The sequence below is a fragment of the Desmodus rotundus genome, chromosome 2 (assembly GCF_022682495.2).
Source record: "Desmodus rotundus isolate HL8 chromosome 2, HLdesRot8A.1, whole genome shotgun sequence".
Classification (NCBI taxonomy): domain Eukaryota; kingdom Metazoa; phylum Chordata; class Mammalia; order Chiroptera; family Phyllostomidae; genus Desmodus; species Desmodus rotundus.
The window spans coordinates 171,719,344-171,741,262 of NC_071388.1; the positions used below are offsets into that span (position 1 = coordinate 171,719,344).

General features: G+C 34.5%; 1 long non-coding RNA gene across 1 annotated transcript; it reads right to left on the reverse strand.

Annotated features, from left to right (window-relative positions):
* Positions 1-1,182: 1,182 nt before the first annotated feature.
* LOC128780334 (uncharacterized) lies at positions 1,183-18,594 on the reverse strand. Its single transcript, XR_008426258.1, has 2 exons — positions 18,386-18,594; positions 1,183-1,341 (listed from the first exon to the last, which is right to left on the reverse strand). It is a non-coding gene; the product is annotated as an uncharacterized lncRNA (long non-coding RNA).
* Between the last annotated feature and the right edge of the window lie 3,325 nt (positions 18,595-21,919).

Sequence of the window (21,919 nt, forward strand, 5' to 3'; positions counted from 1 at the left end):
GTTTTAGCCACACAGAGAAAGGACTATACAGTCCCATTAACCCTTTGCCAATGTCCATCCCGTCACCTTTAACATGATTGTTTCCATTTCATACAACTTGCAGAACATTTGGTTTTGTTCCAGTTAGCACATCCATTTGCTGCACATAAATGAGCACCAAACCACAGTCTGGTTAATAATCTCCACATTATATTTATTTGTTTTCAATTATGGATGGTAACAGTATATAAAGTAGAAAATATTTAACAAGTTATTTTAAAGTACACTGAATATAAGGTAAAATTCATTTTCTTAACATTTATAATAAATGGGCTCCTCTTAGTAAATGATCTCTATCCTTAAACTGTTAAAGTCACATTAGTTCAGCTGAATGAAGGTCCAAGAGACAAATACAATAAATGACCACTTTCTAATTCAACTGCATGAAGTTAACCTTCAATAAAATACTTGAGATTGATGAGTTATTGCTGATAAAGGTAAAAACTAGTGGTGAATTACTGTTTTTCTTAGGGTGGATAAATACAAAATATTTTTGATTTATTAAAAATATACAGGAAGATAGTATAAAATGTTAATACATATGACTTCCGGGAAACCTTGAAGAAAAATGAGCTAATGTTCACTTTGTGCTCTAAAACTATATTCTTAATAGATTAAAATCGTATTTAATTAAGAATTAAATTATCATAACATTCAAGTGCTTATTTAGTTTATAAATTGATACAACTTTATAACTATGGCATTGTATATATACTATATCTATTTTCTTTTAAATAATTAATGTATATGTTTTACTCATAAAGTTTATTAATCTACTATAAAAACTGTTTCATCTTGATCAATATTTACATCTCGCATCATTTTCTTTTGAAGTTTGTTCAAAATAATTAATTTCTTTTTATTCTCTACTGCAATCTCCTTTGTGTATCAGTTAATAATGAACAATCAATATGAGAATCATTAAAATTGCGTGATTCACTGCAAGTAAAAATGTTTTCCTAGAAATGCTTGGCAGACAGAGCAGAAAACATTAGGCTCCGCATTCAAAGTAAGAGAGTGCTAAAAATTATTTGAATTGAGTTTCTACTTTCAGCAATTGGAGAGGTTTCTAGTGCAACAATCGTCCCAGAGATTACAACTATAAACTGTGGAAAAAGTATTCACAAAAACTACTTGAAGGTGCTGGAGAATGACCAAACCAGATGGAAACTGGAGTGTGGTTGACACTTGGAAAGAGGGAGCAGCCCTGAATGAGATCCCCTTTTGTACAGCTCTTCCTCTGAGGACATGCCCCAGTCAGCCAAGTGAGATGGCTGAGACTCAAAGAATCTTCAGGGTTGCCTGAAGAAAAACAAAACAAAACAAAACAGAGGACAAAGTTTTTAAGGTGACTGCAGCAGTTGGAAAGGAAAAGACAGAGTGAAGAAAAGGAGAAAAACAGGGAGGCTAAGTCCCATGTTCTGAATATAAATTCTGCCCAAATCTCTGGCTTACACTCTAAACTATGCATGTGTGCGCCAGTCTACAAGCAGCTCAGCCAAGTCGAAAGAACTGAACAGAGATTTCAGCGCTATCCATCAAAGAAAGCAGGGTTAGAGACAGTTCAGCCAAGTTAACTGCCTGTTAAAAATTTTAAAAATCAATAGTCATCTAGAAATATAAGTCTATTGTCTCGATAACATCCAATATCCAAGTGTTCAGGATATACCTGAAAATTGAGCATGCAAAGAAACAAGAAAGCGTGGCCAATACTCAAGAGAAATGGCAGTAAAAAGATAAAATCCTTAAATGTTTCAAATATTGTAATAGCAGGTAAAAACTTTACAGCTGCTATTATAACTGAGCTCAAGAAATAAAAGGACATATACTTGCTATGAATGAATAGAGATCCCAGCAAAGAAATAGAAGCCATATAAAAGAATAAAATAGAAAATCTAGAATTAAAATTATAATTATTAAAATAGAAAAACAGAGGGCTTATAGGTAGATCAAAGATGACAAAAGTAAGCTTCAGTGAGTCTGACAAGAGAACAATAGCCATAAGCCAATCAAAAGAACAGGGAGAGGAAAGAAAAGAAAAAAAAATTAAGAAACACAGGAACATGTGTAACAAAATCAAGAGGTCTATGCTACATGTAATTGGAGTCTCAGAGGAGAAAAGAAAGACTGGAACAGAAAAAATATTTGAAGAAATGATGGCAAAAATATCCAGATTTTAAAAAAAAAAATACAAATGAAAGAAGCTTAACAAACCCAAGAAAGATAGGAGGGGGGCCCTCAAAAAGTGAATTATCTTCTGCAGGGATGGATCCTTATAGTACAGGCTTCCCCAGCTAAGTGAATGTTCTAAGTACCTGTCTATGTCAGTGTGCCAACTGGAGTTGTTGTGAGAGGCTGCATTCAACTTCAGGAAAATTTTTTCAAGGCTTTTTCAACACATTTGCCCATTTCATGATGGGTGATTTATAAGCATACCTGCCCATACCGTGCTGAGTGTTCAGCAGTTTTTGACCAAAAATGACATGACTCCCTTGCCCCACTGTCCCTATTCATCTCACCCCAAGCAACCATTTTATTTTGTCTCCCCAGATAAAAAAAATCCAGCAAAGGGAAAATTTTGCCAATGTGGAAGAGGTGAAACAAAAAATGGCAGAAGCACTAAAAGGCATCAAAATTGATGAGTTCAAAACTGTTTTGAGCAGTGGAAAAAATATCTCAATAGGTATATTGCATCAAATGGAGACTACTTTGAACATGACTGAAGTTTAAACATTTTCTATAATTACACAATTTTTTATGAATAAATAACATTTTGGGGTTCTCCCCTCATAGAGCTGAGAAGACTTCTAGTTCTAACTGTAAAAAAAGATTAGAAATTATCACTTTATCCTAACAATAAGTAAAAAGCTAAAAAGACTGAAAAGTCAACAACTCTTTCATTCCTAAAGAGAGAGGAGGAAATAGGGCAAAACACTGACCTAAGATTAGAGAGAAAGACAGAAAAATATGGGTCATGGTCTACCAAAGCAGAGTCATGATCTGAAGCCACCTGGGTGAAGTAACAGGGTAGGAAAACTGAAATTCTAATCAACTGCAGGAAGACCAGCGTGGGCAACACTGAGGATTATAAACTACAGGGGAGCCCTGGCTGGGTGGCTACGTTGGCTGGAGTGTCATCCCATATGCCAGAAGACTGTGGGTTCTAGTGCCAGTGGAGACAGACACTATGTTGTGGATTTGATCCTCAGTCAGGGTGCCTTTGGGAGGCAACCAATCAATGTTTCTCTCTCACATTAATGTTTCTTTTCTCTCTCCCTTTCTCTTTATCTAAAAGCAAAAATATATATCCTTGGGTGAGGATTAAAAAAAGCTACAGGCAATCATAAAGACACTGTCATAATATTGTGAGATTTACCCTAAGGAGATCAAACAGATTCCCACAGTTAGTATCAGAGAAAAATTCCCTCCTGCTTACAGCTGGGGTAAAGAAAAGGAACCATTTTGAGATACATCAGATGCTCTGTTATCTTAACAAAACCTGCCCTAAAGAGGAACTACTTAACCAGAACCTAACTTCCTGGTGTGTTATTAAAGCCCACCTGACCCTGGAAAGGGAAATACTGGACTCCAGTCAGCTCTAGCTGTCCAGGTGGGAAAAGGGACATATCCAACTTCAGCCCAATCAACCATCACATCCCACCAAAAGAGGAAGAAGAAAACTGAAAAACTTTTAAAAAGTTTACTCTCTAGAATTACAGTGTCACTAAAAGACTAAGACCCTAAATCTTAGGACTATCAAATGCTTCCCGCTACCCATATACACACACCTCATCACCACACTGTTTTACGCCCATTTATAGCAGTTACTTTTACCAGCACATCATGTCCTGCTGTCAAGAAAAAATTACAAGGCATATCAAAAGGCAAAAAGAACAATCTGAAGAGACAGAGCAAACATGAGAACCAGACATGGGAGGATTTTTGGAATTATCAGACTGGCAATTTAAAACAGGCCTTAATGGATAAAGTAGACAGCATGCAAGAACAGAAGGGTGATGTGAGCAGAGAGATGCAAAGCCTAAAAAAGAACCAAAAAAGAGATGCTAAAGATCAAAAACACTATAATAGAAACATATAATGCCTTTGGTAGGCATTATTAGTAGGATAGGCAAGGCTGAGAAAAGAATCTCTGAGCTGGAAGACGATAAATAAAAAGAACCCTTGAAAATCAAAAAGCAAATACAACAAAGACTGGAAAAAAAAAAAAAAAAAGAACACAGTACCCAAGGATTATGGGATATCCACAAAAGGTATAAGAAATACATGATGGGAATATCCAAAGAAGACAGAAAGAAACAGAACAAATATTTGAAACAGTAATAACTGAGACTTTCCCAATAATTTCAGACACCAAACTACAGATCCAGAAAGCTCAGAGAACAAAAAGCAGGATCAATTCCAAAAAAACTACATGCAAAAATTTCATTTTCCAACTACAGAAAATCAAAGATAAAGAAAAAACTGAAAGAAGCCAAAGGAAAAAGACACTTCACCTATTGAGGAAGAAAAGAATTATATCAGCCTTTGTCTCAGAAGCCATGCAAACGAGAAGAGAGTGAAGTGAAATATTTCATGTTGAGAAAAATAAACTGCCAACTTAGAATTTACTTCCCTTAGCATTTATACTTCAAAATTAAAGGAGAAATAAATACTTTCTCAGATGAGCAAAAAATGAGGGAATTTGTCACCACTAGACCTGACTTGCAAAACATGTGAAAAGAATTAATCAGAGAGAAGGAACATAACATTGGTCAGTAACTTTGATCTACATAAACTAAGGTGGCACAATGAAGCATGAAAATAATAAGTAAATGAAAGTAAAATAATTTTTAAATTATTTTTATTCTTAAGTGATCTAATAGATAATAGTTGTTCAAAATACTACTAACGATGTATTCAATTATACCTGCTTATGTGTATATCTTATATACTTGTATATGCTTATGTATCTAAGTTTATGTATGTTTATATATAAGTGAAATAAATGACAGCAATGATACAAGGGACAGGAGGAAGGAATAGGGACTATTCTGTTAACTTATCATACTGCCCCTTGAGTGGTAAAGTATTCTTTGGAAGTGAACTTGGATGAGTTGTGAATATATATTGCAAACTCCAGGGCAATCACTAAAAAAGTTTTAAAAGAAGTATAATCAATATGCTAAGAAAGGAAAGAAAATTATTCTATTTTCAAAAGGCAGAAAAACAGTGGAAGACAAAAAACAGAAACAAATATGGTAGATATTAATCCAACTATAGCAATAATAACTTTGAATGGCAATGGTCTGAATCCACCAATTAAAAGAAAGAGATTGTCAAAGTGAATCAAAATATATGACTCAACTGTATCTTGTTTATAAGAAAGACACTTTACATATAAAGACATGTATAAATTAAAAGCATATGGAGAAAAACATACCATGCTAGCATAATCTAAAGAAAGCAGGGGTAGATATATTAATTTCAGACAGAACAGACTTTAAAGCAAAGAAAGTTATAATTTGACTTTATTTAGGAAACAAGTATGACTCCTTATGTGCTTTTCTCCAAGTTCTATAGTACCTAATACATGAAGAGCAGTACAAAAGACAGAGCTCCGGATTGTACTGTAATGTAAGTGCCAGCCTTTATATATATTACAATTTGTCTTTCTTCATATAGATAAGGTTCTATTAACTAGATTTTTGTTAACTCAATTATTAATGACTTTATATCACATTCTAATAGCACAGTCATTTTCTCTATTAAATAAATTATTCTGCCCTGGCTGGTGTAGCTCAGTGGATTGAGTGCCAGCCTGCAAAGCAAAGGGTAGCAGGTCGAATTCCCAGTCAGGGCACAGGCCTGGGTTACAGACGACGTCCCCAGTAGGGGGTGCGTCAGAGGCAACCACACATTGATGTTTCTCTCCCTCTCTTTCTCCTTCCATTCTCCTCTCTCTAAAAATAAATAAAATATTTTTTAAAATAAAATAAATAAATTATTCTAAATGTATAAACAAGCTTTGTGTTTGCACAATCTAACCCATCAGGAGACAGAGCTGAACTCTAAGTTTATCATTGTCGCCTTGCCTCTGTAAATATGCAAATGAATAAATTTATGGAAAAACTGGGATATTCTGTGAACTTGAACTTTATCATTCCTTTCCAAGATAGACTGCAACATGTGATTTGATGAGCAATAAAGTTAAGCTTATTTCCCCTTTCTTCTGTGTAAGATTCTTACCCTTGTAATACAGTAATTTGTTTCATAGTGAGTAGAATACTCCATGTATCTCACCTCCTCACCTTACTCATGTACCCCAACCTAAGTGGGCCAAGAATCAGAAATTAAGGTTAAAGGACCTTGAACTACCCTGCTCTATTCTCTCACCTTAGTGGTGTATTCCCCACACCAGCCAATGCAGTGAAATCAGATTCCATTACTATTTCTATCTTGCTCCATAAACCTACTCATCATCCTTTGACTGGTCAGGACCAAAGACCCCATCCTAACTTTCCCTTCAGCCTGCTTTTTCTAATGCCCATGTCCAGCCACTCTTTAGTCAGTAGAAATGAGAACTGGTGTCAGGAAACATGAAAGGAATAATAACAAGAGTCTTGGTCATATAGTAAAATATTATGCTGTGTTCACAGAAAGTATCATAGTCTGCTGTCATTAAAATTAGATAGTAGATTAATAAAAATTCACATGGAAAGATGATATATAAAAATAAATTAAGGAGTGACCTCAGAGGAAAGGTATCATGAGAGATCTTGTTGGTCTTTCCCCTTGAAGTTTTGACATCTTGAACAGCTATAACTCAGCAAATGGTTCCCTGCACAGAGTAGCAGATTGGATCAAAAATAAAACCCAACCATATGCTGCCCTCAGGAAACACATCTAAGCTGCAAAGTTAGACCCAAAGCAAAAGGGTGGAAAAAGATTCTCCAAGCAAATAACATCCACAGAATTGCAGATGCAGTCATACTTATATCTGAAAAAAACAAATTTCAAAGTAGCAAGGCTAACATGAGACAAAGATGGACATTTTATAATAATAAAGGGGACCCCACGTCAAGAAGACATGGCACTTCTTAATATATTTGCACCCACCTAGGGAGCACTGACATATATAAAGCAACTACTAACAGAACTAAAGGGAGAAACAGATAAAAATACAGTCATTGTTGGGGAGCTTAGGACTCCATTAACAGCTCTAGACAGATAATCTCCACAGGAAATAAATAAAGCAATATGGGCCTTAAATGACACTTTAGAACAAACGGACATGACTGTCATTTACACAGCCCTTCAGTCCATTAACATCAGTTTATACATTCTTATCCACAGCACATGGAATATTCTCATAGTTTGACCATAGTTTAGCTCACAAAACTAGCCTTAACAAATGTAGGAAAATTAAAAGTATACCAAGCATATTCTTTAGCTACAATGTTTTGAAATAAAAAATCAGCTTCAGAAAGGAAGTAAAGAAACCCACATATATGTGGAGATTAAACAGCATACACTAAAAATGACTGCGTCAAAGAAGAAATAACAGGTGAGATCAAAAGATCTACAGAGACAAGTGAAAATGATGATTTGACATATAAAAACTTCTGGGATGCAGTGAAAGCAGTAACGAGGGAAGTTTATTTATATCATTATAGTTCTGTCTCCAGAAAAAAGAGAAATCCCAAGTAAACAACCTAACATTACATCTTAAAGAACCAGATAAAGAAGAACAAATACAACCCAAAGTCAGCAGAAGAAAGGCAATAATAAAAATTAGAGCAGAATTGAATGAAAGAGAGATCAAAAAGACTATGCAAAAAATGAATACACAAAGGTGTGTTTCTTCAAAAAGATTAATAAAATTGACAAGCCCCTGGATAACAAAAAAAAAAAAGAAAGAAAGAAAGAAAAGAAAAAGAGACTCATATAAACAAAATCAGAAATAAAAGACAAGTTACCACAGACATCGCTGATATATAAAAAATCATACCAGCATGCTATGAAAGACCATATGCCCCCAAATTCAATAACCTAGAAGAAATGGATAAGTTTCTAGAAATGTATTACCTTCCTAGACTAAATCATGAAGAATTAGAAAATTTAAATAGACTGATAAGCAGTGAGAAAATTGAAACAGCCACCAAGAACCTTAAAAAAAATAAAACAGGACCTGCATGTATCATAGAAATGTACCCTGGAAACCTATATGATCCTATTAACAAATGCCATTCCAATAAATTAAAAAACTTAAATTTCAAACCTATATTTGTGTAATAGTCATATTTTCTCTATTGTTTCTATAAATCCAATGCTGGTAATCCTCAACAATAAACTTCATTTACTATTTTAAAAAATAAAAATAAATATAAATAATTTGACAAAAGCAAGTTAAAAATATGTTTTTATATCTATGCCACATGGATATGAATGTGAAAAGTTTGAAAAGGTATACAATACTTTTTTTAAAATAAGGAGCCAATATTTTTTTAAACTTTTAAAGTTTTTATTTATTTTTTTAGACAGAGGGGAAGGTGGGGAGAAAGAGAGGAAAAGACACATCAATGTGTGGTTGCCTCTCATGCGCCCCCTGCTGGGAACCTGGCCCACAACCCAGGCATGTGTCCTGACTGAGAATCAAACTGATGACCCTTTGGTTCGCAGATTGGCACTCAATCCACTGAACCACACCAGTCAGGGCTGTATACAATATTTTCAATTGATGATCTCTAAGCAGTATTATGAGAAAAAAAAAGACCTTTTTAGTTTCCTGTTTTTAATGAATAGTTATTAATCTACTTATTTATAAGAGAAATGAGACAAAAATCATTGTACTTAAGTATTTTTATGAAAACAAAATCATGTCCATAGAGCCAGATGTAAGACTAAGGAGAGATTTATTACAATCATGGGAAAAAACTTCCGGAAAATTCTATGTCAAACAGTTAACATCTGATATGCCCTAGTGCAAGTAATTAAAAGTTCTTTTCTAATAATTAAATCCCACTTCAAAAAATTAACATCTGATATGCTTTAATCCAAGTAATTAAAAGTGTTTTTCCAATAATTAAGATTAATTTATTTAGGAGCATGGATAATTGGGAATTGATCATATATATTTTCTTACATAATAAATTATATAATACATTTTTATTTAGCAATAAAAACTGGAAAATTCTTAGCCTACCCAAATTACAGAAGACACTAAAATTAAATTCACTGTTAGGAAAGCATGCTCTGGAGAGAGCAGGCTAAGAGTATCGCTGGACAAGCATTTATTGAAGAGATTAGGTATGTGCTCATAGATCCACTCAGCCATCTGCGGAGAACAGAGATGGAATAATTTAAGTAAGATCTGCGGGGGGACCTTTTTGTCTGATGGTGTGAACCCCATGACATCTACAGGAGACAGACCCACTCAGTTTCAGAGCATGCTGCATCAGTAGCAACACTGCCAGCTGGGCCTGAACAGGGACAGAGATGGGGGAAAACGAAGAGAAAGAAGACTGTCGTTTTTCCAAAATCCTAAAGCAGGAGAAAGCTTTATATTGCCACTCGGGTACTATCCTTCAAGAAAAAGGAAGAATGACACAGAAGAATGAGTCACAGGCATAGAGGTCTACTGAGACATGGGCACATAGGCCTTTAGAGCTGTGACACCAAGGCAGAGGCCAGAGGCTTGTGTGTAGTGGCATAAGTTGGAGGAATAGGAACAAAGAAGTAGAGACCTACTGAGCCACCAGAGGCACACAACCAAAGGCTTATGGAACTGCTTCTGGGGAGCCCATGGAGCTGTCTTGAGTGCAAATGCGTATGGAACAAACCCAGACTATGGGCCCAGAGGGGCAGAGCTCTGAGCCACAGGGTATTATTCCCAGGCCTTAAAGTCTAATAGAATTTGGCTGCTGAAATTGGAATGTGCTTGGAACCAGTGACTCTTTCATTCTTTCTCTCCCCTTTAGAATGAGAATGTTTATAATTGTTGTCACATTCCTATACCATCATTGTATCTTGGAGGAAGTAGATAACTTGTTTTCTAGCTTTACTGGTCCATAGATAAGGAGGAATTTTGCTCCAGGATCAATTACACCCACTATCTCACCCATACTTGATTTACATAATTTAGGTGATAACATTTGGGACTTTTGAGCTGATGATATTTAGATGTTTTGGATTTAGAGTTCATGTAAAAGGTTGAAACTTTGGGGAATGTTGTGATGAAGTGAATGTTCTTTGTGTATGAGGCAAATGTAAGTTTGGGAGGACTACAAGGCAAACTGTGTTAAACTAAACGGTGGCCTGAAAAATATATGTCCACATCTTTATTCCCAGAACCTTATTTGGAGAAAGGGCCCTTGCAGATATAATTAAATTAAGGGTCTTGAGATAAGAGTATCATCTAGATTATTTGAGTGTGCCTTAAATCTAAAAATGAATATCTATACAAGTGAAACATAGAGGAAGAAATAATATGACCATGGAAACATAGATTGTAGAGATGGGGCCACAAGTCAAGGAGCACCTGGAGCCACCAGAAATTTAGAATAAATGTCTGGTGTTTTAATCCACCAAGTTTGTGGTAATTTATTACAGCAGCCATATGAAATTAATATAAAACTGTGTTCTTTGGCTGGGGCCAGGGGAGAGAAAGCCTCTTTTGCTTGGTCACATACTACCACAGTGGAGTTTTTGTCATGCTGAATGGAACGTAAGCTGGGACAAGGAGCAGATCTACAGCAAACATAAATGTCACATGCTTTTATTGTTTTTACTGAGATCTTGGAAATTTTGCTGAATAAATATTTCTTCATTTGCTGTATGCCCTTAGGATGACTTCCAGATACTTTAAATAGTTTTGTTTTATACTTTTCACCAATTAGGTTGTTTTGTTCAGGAGCTGGTCTGCAGATCTCACACTGGCATGGCAGAAGTGGATCTCCCCAAGCTTGGAATTTATCCCTGACTAACTGAGACTAAAACAACACAAATAAGTGAAATAGAGAAATTCAGTTAAAATAATCACATACCTTGTCAGTGTATGGTTGGTCTTACTCATGTTTTCGTAAAACCTAAGTGTCATGCTAGTCTGTCGAAAATATGTAGTTCTCTTTTTACAAACTCATCTGGCAAGAACATAAAAATACAATTTGCTTAAAATTAAATAATCTTCAGCAGCCTTATCGAGTTGTTTCTTTTTTTAAATTCCCAGTAGCGTATTCAAATCGTGTGATCTTGTTGTCACGACTTCCAAGCAAAGTCTCTCATATTCTTCGAGTATAGACAAAACTGCTCTTTTCAAGATATAATCTCAGCTCTGCCTTCTTTTGTTTTTGTATGCATAGAATTTGAACACTATTCCAACAAGGCTAAAATATGTCAAGCTAGCATTTGTTATAACCTTAACCCAAAGATAAAAAGTCTACATTGTCATTGGCTTGATTTTATCTAAATAATGCACATATCTCTTCAATCCACTGCCCCTAGTTCTTGCCTTTTATGAACTCTTAGGAATTAATATTTTATTTTATGTTTCAACGTTTTGCATAGAGCACTTAGAAATAATTGATGTTCCAAAGAATTATGTTGAGAGATATGCTAAGTATTCATTTATCTAGTTTCTCAAATCTTACAACTTAGATTTTGAAAAGTTACAAACATAAAATACTTATTGCTTAAAAAATGTTAGACATATTCTTTCTACTTGTACTAATGTCAATGATAAAAAAGAAACACCTAATGAATGTCTTTAGATTTGGGGGTATGTGCATTTGAAAATATTATATCATTCTACGTCTCTTTTTCATTGCTGTAATAACTTCATCTTTATGTAATAATGAAATCTTGCAGATTCCCAGAAACTAGGTGGTTCATGAACCTTCTTAATCACACTCCTTAATATATAATTACATCAGGGAGATTTTAAGATTTATTAATAGTTGAAAATCATTTTGAATTTGAAGAATGTCACAACATTCTGATCAGTATTAATTTATATGGAGAAATGCAAGACACTATGAAAGAAAATTGAACTCTTTCCAAAACCAGATGCATTTTTAAAATGTTGATAAGTATATGCTGTATTACTTTAAAAATTAAATTAGAAAACTTAGCAAATATTTGTTTAGTATAAGATAATGTACAAAGCTTGGGTATTCTTACGTTTTGGTGGTTCATAAGAAGGAAAATTGTGTCATCCAAATCTCTACAACTATGGTACATATTTATTGTGAAAGGTATGATGGGAAATTAAAATACTCTCTTAGTAAATTATGTAGGTTTTCAGAAGAAAGATAAAATCTAAAGCATTCCAGTTTTAAACAATAATAGTAACTCCAAGAACAATCTTGCCTAGTTTGGGAGTTGTGGATATAAGACTTTTCAACCATCTGACAAATAATTTTCAGATGTTCTTCTGAAGAACTTCATCTCCAAGATAATTTTCCAGAATTAATAATGTGTGTAAATTTATCTCTCTTTTTTTTTTGGTTTAAAACATTATTAAAATGTAAAAATTCCTGAGAGGTAGAAAAATTTAAACTTTACATCTCATTTGCATTATCCTATGAAATTTAACTGATGAATAGTGTTATCTGAGATGAATAGACAGCTAGGCCATTCCTGCATTTTTAGATTCCTGACTACTAAAAAGCATAAAGGCTCAGTTTTGTAAAATAAATAGTTCATTTGAATAAGTAATCAAAAGAAATATATTTATAAAAAATATTTAGAACTCACCTGTACAAATTTGACAGAGTTAAACTTTACCTAAACCCATTCCCCCCACCCCCCAAAATAGTGATTGTTAAGAAATCCCTCTATACTTTTGTTTTTTTGAAATCTTATCATTCTGTTTTCTAGGAAACAATTTATCATAAAAGACCAGTCTTCCCCATAAGACTTAGATAAGACTCACTGTCTACTCTTTCACTGACTTTCAAAAGACTTGCAGCCAGCTTCTTAGAATATCTATGACTAGACTCTCTGAATTTAATTCTTTGTCTCAAGAATTATTAGCTTAGATTAGCACTGTTTGTCCTTCTGAAAAGAGCTAGACACAGAGATAAACATTCCCCATTTAGCTGACTGTCCATGATTGTAAATCACAACTCTAAATCACCCAACCTGAAAATTGTCTATTCTACTTATAAAAGTCTAAGCCAAAATTACCCCACCAGAACACTCATGTTCCAATCTGGGATGCTCTCCTTTTTGCAGTAGACTGAGTAACATTTCTCCATAATTGGTGCATTTTTGTCTTTGACAACATATAATGCAATAAATGCTTCGATTTTTGGTGAATATACCATTTTGTATAGCAAATTATTCCTGTGATGGTAAATTTTAATGTGTCCGTTTGCTGGGCCACACAGTGTCCAAATTAAATATTATTTCTGAGAGTGTCTGTGAAGGTGTTTTCAGATGAGATTAGCATTTGAATTGGTAGATTCATCAAAGTAAACTTCCCTCCTTGATGTAAGTGGTCAAGGTCCTGAGTAAAACAAGAAGCAGAGGAAAGGCAGTATTTGTTACCCAACTGCCTGCCCACTTGAGCTGGGATATCAGTCTTTGCCTGACCTTGGGCTAGGATTTACAACATGCTCTTTCCTGCTTCTTTAGGTCTTTGGACTCAAACTGGAACTACACCACAAGCTTCTTGACTCTCCAGTTTATAGACAGCAGATCATGGCACTTCTCAGCCTCTATGGAGGTTATGTGGGTTATCATGTGAGTTAATCCTTCATTTTACACACACACTCACACACACATATATTACACACACTATTAGTTTTGTTTCTCTGGAGAACCCTAATACAATTCCAATGCAAGATTTAAATTTTAATAGAAGTCTAAGCTAGTCACACAGTTTCTTATTAATGTACTTTAAAAAGCTGCAAGATAGAGCCTCTGCTGTGTAAGATGACATGCCACTTTGAAAATAATAACAAAATCAACTCTAAATCCAAATTGGATTTTAAAAAGCCACGCTTGGGCACTTAGAATATGTCATCAAACAATGAGGTCATAGGTCAGGCAAACAGAAAAAGGATTTTTTTCTGTCAATTTAAGCCCCTACCGTTAATAAATAAGAGACAGCTTCCTCACAATGAATTTGTAATTCTACAGAAATTATTTCAGGTGCAACACATTAAGAAAGCAGAATTGAGAAGACAAACATTTTTAGTCTTTTACTCTATATGCAGTGAAGTTATGGAAGATTCTGATATTGAAATCATGTGTTTATTTGTTTGATTTTTTCAAAGACAAAAACAAATAAACAAAATGGGGTGGGTATTGGGGGTTACTGAAAAGAATCAAGTGCTGCGTTGTGCTTAATACAAAAAGAGAGAAAAGAATCTCATTCATTTTTGAGAAGAAATTGTACAAGTAGCAAAGGATATTTAATGTAGAGTGGACATTAAAAAAAGGAGTTCATTGAAAATGAGAAATAGAAAACTTTGACTGATAGTGATATTTTTCATCATCTATTCATCAGGATGAAAAGATCATGTTTTTACTGAACTGATGTTAATGCTGCAGACACTTCCTCTTCATCACTCCTTATGCGTGTTCAAAGTCTGTAGATATCATGCCTCAATATCTCTCAAATCTACCTCTTTCTCACCGTTTCCATTTCAACTCTGACAGTCCAGCCCATCATTACTTCTCAAGTACAAACTGTCACAGCTCCAAATTGATCTCAGGTTTTCTTGCCTTCACTCAAACAAATCACTTTTTTCCTAATATGGCTAAAATACATGTTTTTTATTTTAAATGAGATTTTGATTTTTTTACATGCCAAATACTTAAATGCCCCACATTATCTTTAGATTTTAAGTGTAACCTTATTAACATGTTTTATATGGTGTTAAAATTCTTCCCACTATAGAAAGCTTGTTTCTAAAATACTCTCATCACTGAAACAAATTAGCCACTCTGTGCTTTTGTTTCTATAACTTCTTTGCTGCTCCACCTCAAGGTCTTTGCACGTGCGGAATGTGTTTTTTTCCCCACTTCCTCCCTGAACTTTGCCTGGCTTATTCTTATTTATCCTAAACCATCACTTTTAATTTTACTTCTCCATAAAAGCTTTCCATGGTCATACCTTATCTTGAAAATTAGATTCAGTTGATACTCCCATAACAGTCATTATATTCACCACACTTATAAAATTATAAATAAATAACCATATTTTTCTTAAAGCCTTATAACAAAGCAAACTTGCAGACTTGTTTGCATAACACTTTTTTCAATTCAACTCTTAAGTAGTGAAGACAAGATGACTTGAAAGTAAACGTTTCATTTTATCTAAAACAAAGTTTAAACGCTATGAAGAAAATGAAGTAAGGAATGAAAAAAAAATCACAAAATTATCTTCAAAGTAATCATCAAAGGGGTCAAAAGTTAATATTATTCAAGAAATTATTTTTATTGAAAAAAGTAATTACACTGATGTTAGCTTGTTTCAAAATAGTAGGGATTCCTAAAATTTAACAACTAAAGTCAAGATATACTATATGCAGTATTTTAGGAGATTTATTAATTGATAACATAATGTGCTTAACTATGTAAAAAGCAGTAGAAGTTTGCAAAATATGAAGGTCAAGTAAAATCAAACACCCATTTATGTTAAAAACTCTCAGCAAAGTAGGAATACAGGGAACATACCTCAAGGTAATAAAGGCCATATACGACAAACTCACTGCCAGCATCATACTCAATGGGCAAAAAATACAAACATTCCCCTTAAGATCAGGAACAAGACAGGGATGCCTAGCTTCACCTCTCTAATTCAACGTAGTACTGAAAACCCTAGCCATAGCATCAGACAAGAAGAAATAAAAGGCATTCAGATTGGAAAGGAAGAAGTAAAACTGTATTTGTTTGCAGATGACATGATGAACCCCAAAAATTCCACCAAGGAACTGCTAAAACTGATAAACGAATTCAGCAAAGTAGCAGGATACAAAATTAATATCCAGAAATCAGTTGCACTTTTATATGCCAATAATGAACTCACAGAAAGGAAAATTAAGAAAAAAAATCCATTCAAAATTGCTTCAAAAAGAATACAACACCTAGAAATAAAGCTAACCAAGGATGTAAAAGACCTGTACTTTGAAAAGTATAAGACACTAATGAAAGAAATTGAAGATATGAATAAGTGGAAGCACATACCATGTTCATGGATAGGATGAATTAACATCATTAAATTGTCCATACTACCCAAAGCAATCTATACATTCAATGCAATTCCTACCAAGATTCCAATGATGTATTTCATGGAACTAGAACAAATATTTCTAAAATTTATAGGGAACCACAAAAGGTTCCACATAGCAACAGCAATCTTGAAAAAGAAGAACAAAGTTGGAGGAATCACACCACCTAATACCAAACTATACTGTAAGGCCACAGTAATCAAAACATCATGGTACTGGCATAAACACAGACACATAGATCAATGGAACAGAATAGAGAGCCCAGAAATAAGTCCACATCTTTATAGTAATTAATATTTGACAGAGAAAGTAAGTACACACAATGGGATATAGTTTATTCAATAAATGATGTTGGCAAGATTAGACAGATACATGCAGAAAAATGAAACTAGACCACATTCTCACACCACACACAAGAATAAATTCAAAATGGATTAAAGATTTAAGTGTTAGACCCAAAACCATAAAAATTGTAGAAGAAAATATAGGCAGCAAAATATCTGACATTGTTCACAGCAATATTTTATCAGATACATCTCCTCAGGCAAGAGAAACAAAAGAAAAAAATAAACATTTGGGTCTATACCAAAATAAAAATTTTCTGCACAGCAAAGGAAAACATCAACAAACAACCCAGTGATTGTTTCCAGATATATTTTGAAGGTGAAATCCACAAAATTTGCATAGGGTATGGGTGAGGAGAGAGATGATGCAATTTTTACTTTAGCATGAAGGCAGATGACAGTGCTATTCACTGAAATATGAAAACATTGTGGTAGGAACATGTTTAGTAAGTGGTGTGGGGTGGGTAGTGTGGGGTAGGAATCAATAATCCCGTTTTGAGTATACTAAATTTAAGATGTCTGCTACACATTCAGTGGGAATGTTGAATAATCATATGGGTATATGTCTAGAGTTCAGGAAAATATTTTGGGGTAGAAATGAAATTTGATGGTTATCAGCACATAGATGTAATTAGAAGCCATTGAACAAAAAGTTTCATGAAGGACATTAAGTAGGGATAGAAAAGAAAAAGAGGACTGAGTATAAATTCTGAAGTATTCTGATATGTTGACATTAAAAAGATACTGAGGATGTAGAAAATGAGAAAGATTAATGGTGACCAGTGAAGAGTACAGAGTTTTTTAGTGTGATACACAAAGATAAAATAATAAAATAAAGAAGCAAAACCACAAAATGAGAGGGACTCACTTTAATGAATGTCACCAAAATTAAGACAGATATTTTGTTGAAAGTAACTTAAATTTTTATCTTTGCTTAATTTCTGATAGAAACTGATATTTTCACAAAAGTCTAACTGAAGAATGACCCACATAATTTTATGAAAGAAAAATTATATGAAAATACGTACTGCTGGGCAGTACTGCTGTTCTAATACAAATGGATAAGTGACTAGGAGCAATCTTTTCTGTAAGCACTTTTAAAACCCAATCAAATTAAAAAATCTTAGACACTCCCATTTTATTTAACTAAACATTACAAACATTCATCCACTTAGTTGCATTCCTGAAAAAGTGTTTAAAGTCCAGACTTAATCAAAGTAAATTAAAAAAAATAAAACCTCAAACACTTATCTTAGAAGTTAACATGCAGAGTTGGAGCCACAGTGAAAAAAAAGAGAAAGGTAAAAATACATATTATGTCTTCCAAGTCAAAGCTGAAGTGACTTAGAGAATGAAAGAAATGAAAGCATTTGCATAAAGGAAATGATCGTTTCCCTTGTTATAACATGGGATATGGTTTGCATTCTAGTAAATTAAGTGCCTTTCCTGGTATATTTAGTCAAAAATTCTCATCATTGAAATTTAAAAATTGTTGCCTATGCTTCTAGGTATATTGTATTTTTAAAAGAATACCAATTTATTTTCATGCTCACCACAGGTATTACTTCAGATAATATGGGCACTCAAGATGAATTTAAGGTATCAGTCTGGTCACATACCTAAATTCTTATGGCTGAAGATGTGCGAATGACATTTCAGCTCTCACTGATGCTTTAATTTATAACTCACACAGAGATGAATCCCAGCCCTTCCCCCACCCCACACACAGAGACAGCTCAAAAGACACTGGTGACTAGGGATACCTACCAGAGCACCTTCCTTTTTCAGTCCTGCGTTATGTAACGGATGACTCTACAACTGATACTGAGTGCACTCACACAAAGGGGTTCCAGGCTAAGCAAGGAGGTTTTGACGGACGGTTGGGAGAGCACACAACACCTGGAGGGGTTCTGTAACTTGGCTTTCATAATGCAGCAGTGATTAAGAGCACAGCCTCTGGAGACAGACTGCGTGGTTCACATCGGTTGCACTGCTTTCAGGCTGTGTGAGAAAGCAAATGAGCCCTCCTGCACTTCGCTTTCTTGTCGTTGAAAGTGCAGTGCCCAGATGACAGGGAGTTTGTGAAGACTGCCTGAATTTCTGTAAAGATAAGAAAGCGTTGCTTATAACAATGGTTCAACAAATGTTTGAGGAAAAACAAAGTGGCGTTATACAGGTTCATTAAAGAAGTAACTTTAGCACATGTATAACACTTTTATTTTCCATAAAGCTCACTTTATCGTCACTTAAACCCCAATTCTGGATGGTTCTGAGCTTGTGGTTGTTTGTCATCCTCTCTGTTGCCTCCGTCCTTGTCTTCACATGATTACTACCTTTATTTCTGTACACAGCTCTTTCCCTAGAGGCGTGCTGGCAGCAGGGGACACTCAGACATCGTTTGAATTCACCAGTTATGATTGAAAGGTTTAGAATTTTCTCCTTTAATGTCTACAAATGATGAGCTTTTGTTTCTGATACATTTTGTTTTACTTTGCTGGTATGTAGCCATGTTTTGCCGTATGAGTGAAGGAGACACTTGCAGGTTTAAGCAATAAACCGTGTCTCTTCTTTACCTTTTACAGCAGTCCCTCCTTATCCATGGTATTGCTTTCCACGTTTTAGTTACCTGAGGTCAAACACAGTCCCAAAATATTGCCTGGAAAATTCTAAAGATAAACAATAGATAAGTTTTAAATTGTGCATTATTCTGAGTAGTGTGATGAAATCTCGCTCCATCCTGTGACGTCCCCCCTGGATATGAGTCATCCCTTCGTGCAGCAAATCAGCACTGTAAATGCTGCCTGCCCGTTAGTCACTTAAGTAGCCATCTCAGTTTCAGAGAGACTGCTGCTGCATTGCAGAGCTTGTGTTCAAATCAGCCTTATTTTATGTAATTATGGCCCCAAAGTGCAAGTGTAGTGAATGCTGGCAATTAAGAGATGACAAACAGAACCCATTAATGTGCTTCTTTTAAGTGACAGGTCAGTACAAAATATCCCAAAGATATTTTGAGAGAGAGAGAGATCACCTTCATATAACTTTTAGTATAGTATATTGTTATAATTGTTCTATTTTATTTTTAATTATTGTTGCTAATCTCTTACATTGCCTAATTTATAACTTTATCATAGTGCGTGTATATAGGAAAACGCATGGCGTATATGTTCAGGGTTCAGGATAATCCATGGATTTAGGTATCTACTGGGTGTCTTAGAAAGTATCTTCTGCAGATAAGGGGGGACTACTATACTGAGACCTTAGAACACAGTGTAAATTTGTACTGTATTTCATTCCCCCTAGGGCAAGCCTTATCTATTCTCCTTTTGTTTCCTGCTATTTGTGTGTGCTTTTCAGGAAATTTCTTGCCTTCAAAGATAGTTTTCAGGGCTTCCAATTGAATGAGGCAATCCTTTGTGGTAGGCAGCCTTCAGGAGGACACCCTGCTGATTTGCTGCCTCCTAACATTTAGGACCTTGTATAATCCCCTCTCATGTAAAACAACCAGATCTTGTGAATTTTAATAACCAGAATATGGCCAAAGTTATCAGATGTCACCTTTGACTTTAGGCTAGAAAAGAACTATGGCATTTATTTTGAATGACCCTTTTTAACACTCTCTTGCTTCTCCAGATCCCTCACCCTGGGAGCAACAAGCTGCCATGTTGTGAACCAAGAGCCAGGAGGACCAGAAGCCTCTTAATCACCTATGTGAGTAAACTCAAAAAGGTATAGCTAACTGCGGTCCTGACCATCACCTTGACTGCACTCTTAGGAGAGTTTCTAACGCAGTTAAAATAAAACCTACTCCACTCTATTGATTTAACTGGATTAATATGGTTTATTGTAAGTGTGAAAAATTGAAAAGTTTAGGTTATAAAAGAACTGGAAGCTCCTATCTCCGACCGCTTAGTGATGTGTAAGAACACTGGCCAAGTGTTGGTGCTGCTTCTGACTTTCTTAAGAGATGTCAGATATACTTTCTGTCTAATTTTTCTGTGAAATGTTTAAATGTTGGCAACAATGAAATATCTTAAAAGACCCTCTAGTCTAAATAAAACACAACTGGAAACCATATCTCATCAGTTTTAAACCTCTAATCTAAATGAATATCACTCTCTGGGTTTATTTAACCATTTTGCTCAATTTTATCTTAGTCTTAGTTTACAAGAAAAAATTATTTTCCAAGTAAGTTTTATCTCTGCTTGGGTAAGCATGGGAAGGGACAAGCCTAATTGCATAAGAGGGCAACTCCACTGAGAAAAACTTGATAGTGCCATTAATGAAAAGAAACCCCAAGGAGAAGAGAAACTCAAGAACAAAGTTGTATCATTCATCCATCTCTGAGCAGAAGACTCCTTGGATTTTAATTATAAAGCTGGATGTTTCCCCACATGGGTATTAAGATGTCATTTTCTCCGAGCACATGTTGTGCCAGAGCTTTTATTTAAAAGAAATTAGTACCATTTTTTATATTTCTACCCTGATTAGTTAAAAGTTATGAATAGTATTATATTTATTTTGTCTTACATCCTTTGAGCATTTTTTAAACCTTGAAACATGTTTTTCTGTTTCCTTTTATCCTTCTCAGCTATTCTTTCCCACCCAATTCCAGTAATTTTCTAATCTGGCCATTTTCTTTTTCACACTCAAAAATAATTTTATTTTCAAACAGGGAGAAAATAAAATTGTCATGAAATTGTTGTTATAATTCAAACTACTGCTGACTCAGAAGAAAAGCCAATTTCAATACTTAAAAATACTTTTTCTGATCCACTATATTCATGGATGATAATATAAATAACTTGGATGTTTACAAAAACAAAAAAAACACATCACCACACACTTCCAAATTATTAATTATATGAGGAAAGAATTGTTCTTTGCCTTATTAAAACAAAGGTGATAGTGGAAACATGCCTATGAAAACAAACTTCTGACATTTCCTAGTGTGATATTTAGAAAGGAGACTAAACATCATATTTAATATTTTTTGAACTTTGAATCCTTTCAACATAAATATTCATCCATAGATTAATATAGAGTCAAATGATTTTATTTTCTAGAACTAATATAAAGAAAAAATATATTTCTCATGATGGCATAAGCAATTTTAAGAACTTGATATTTTCTCATCTTAGTCTATTCATGCCTTAGCAACATAACTCCAGGACAAATAATTTATCACGGCACCTGCAATATTTTACCTCAGAGTTGGCTGTGACTCCCCCAAGTTCTTCTTTTCATATACTTGAACTATTTCAATAGTGTGGTTTAGTTATAATACTTTCCTAAGGAATGTAT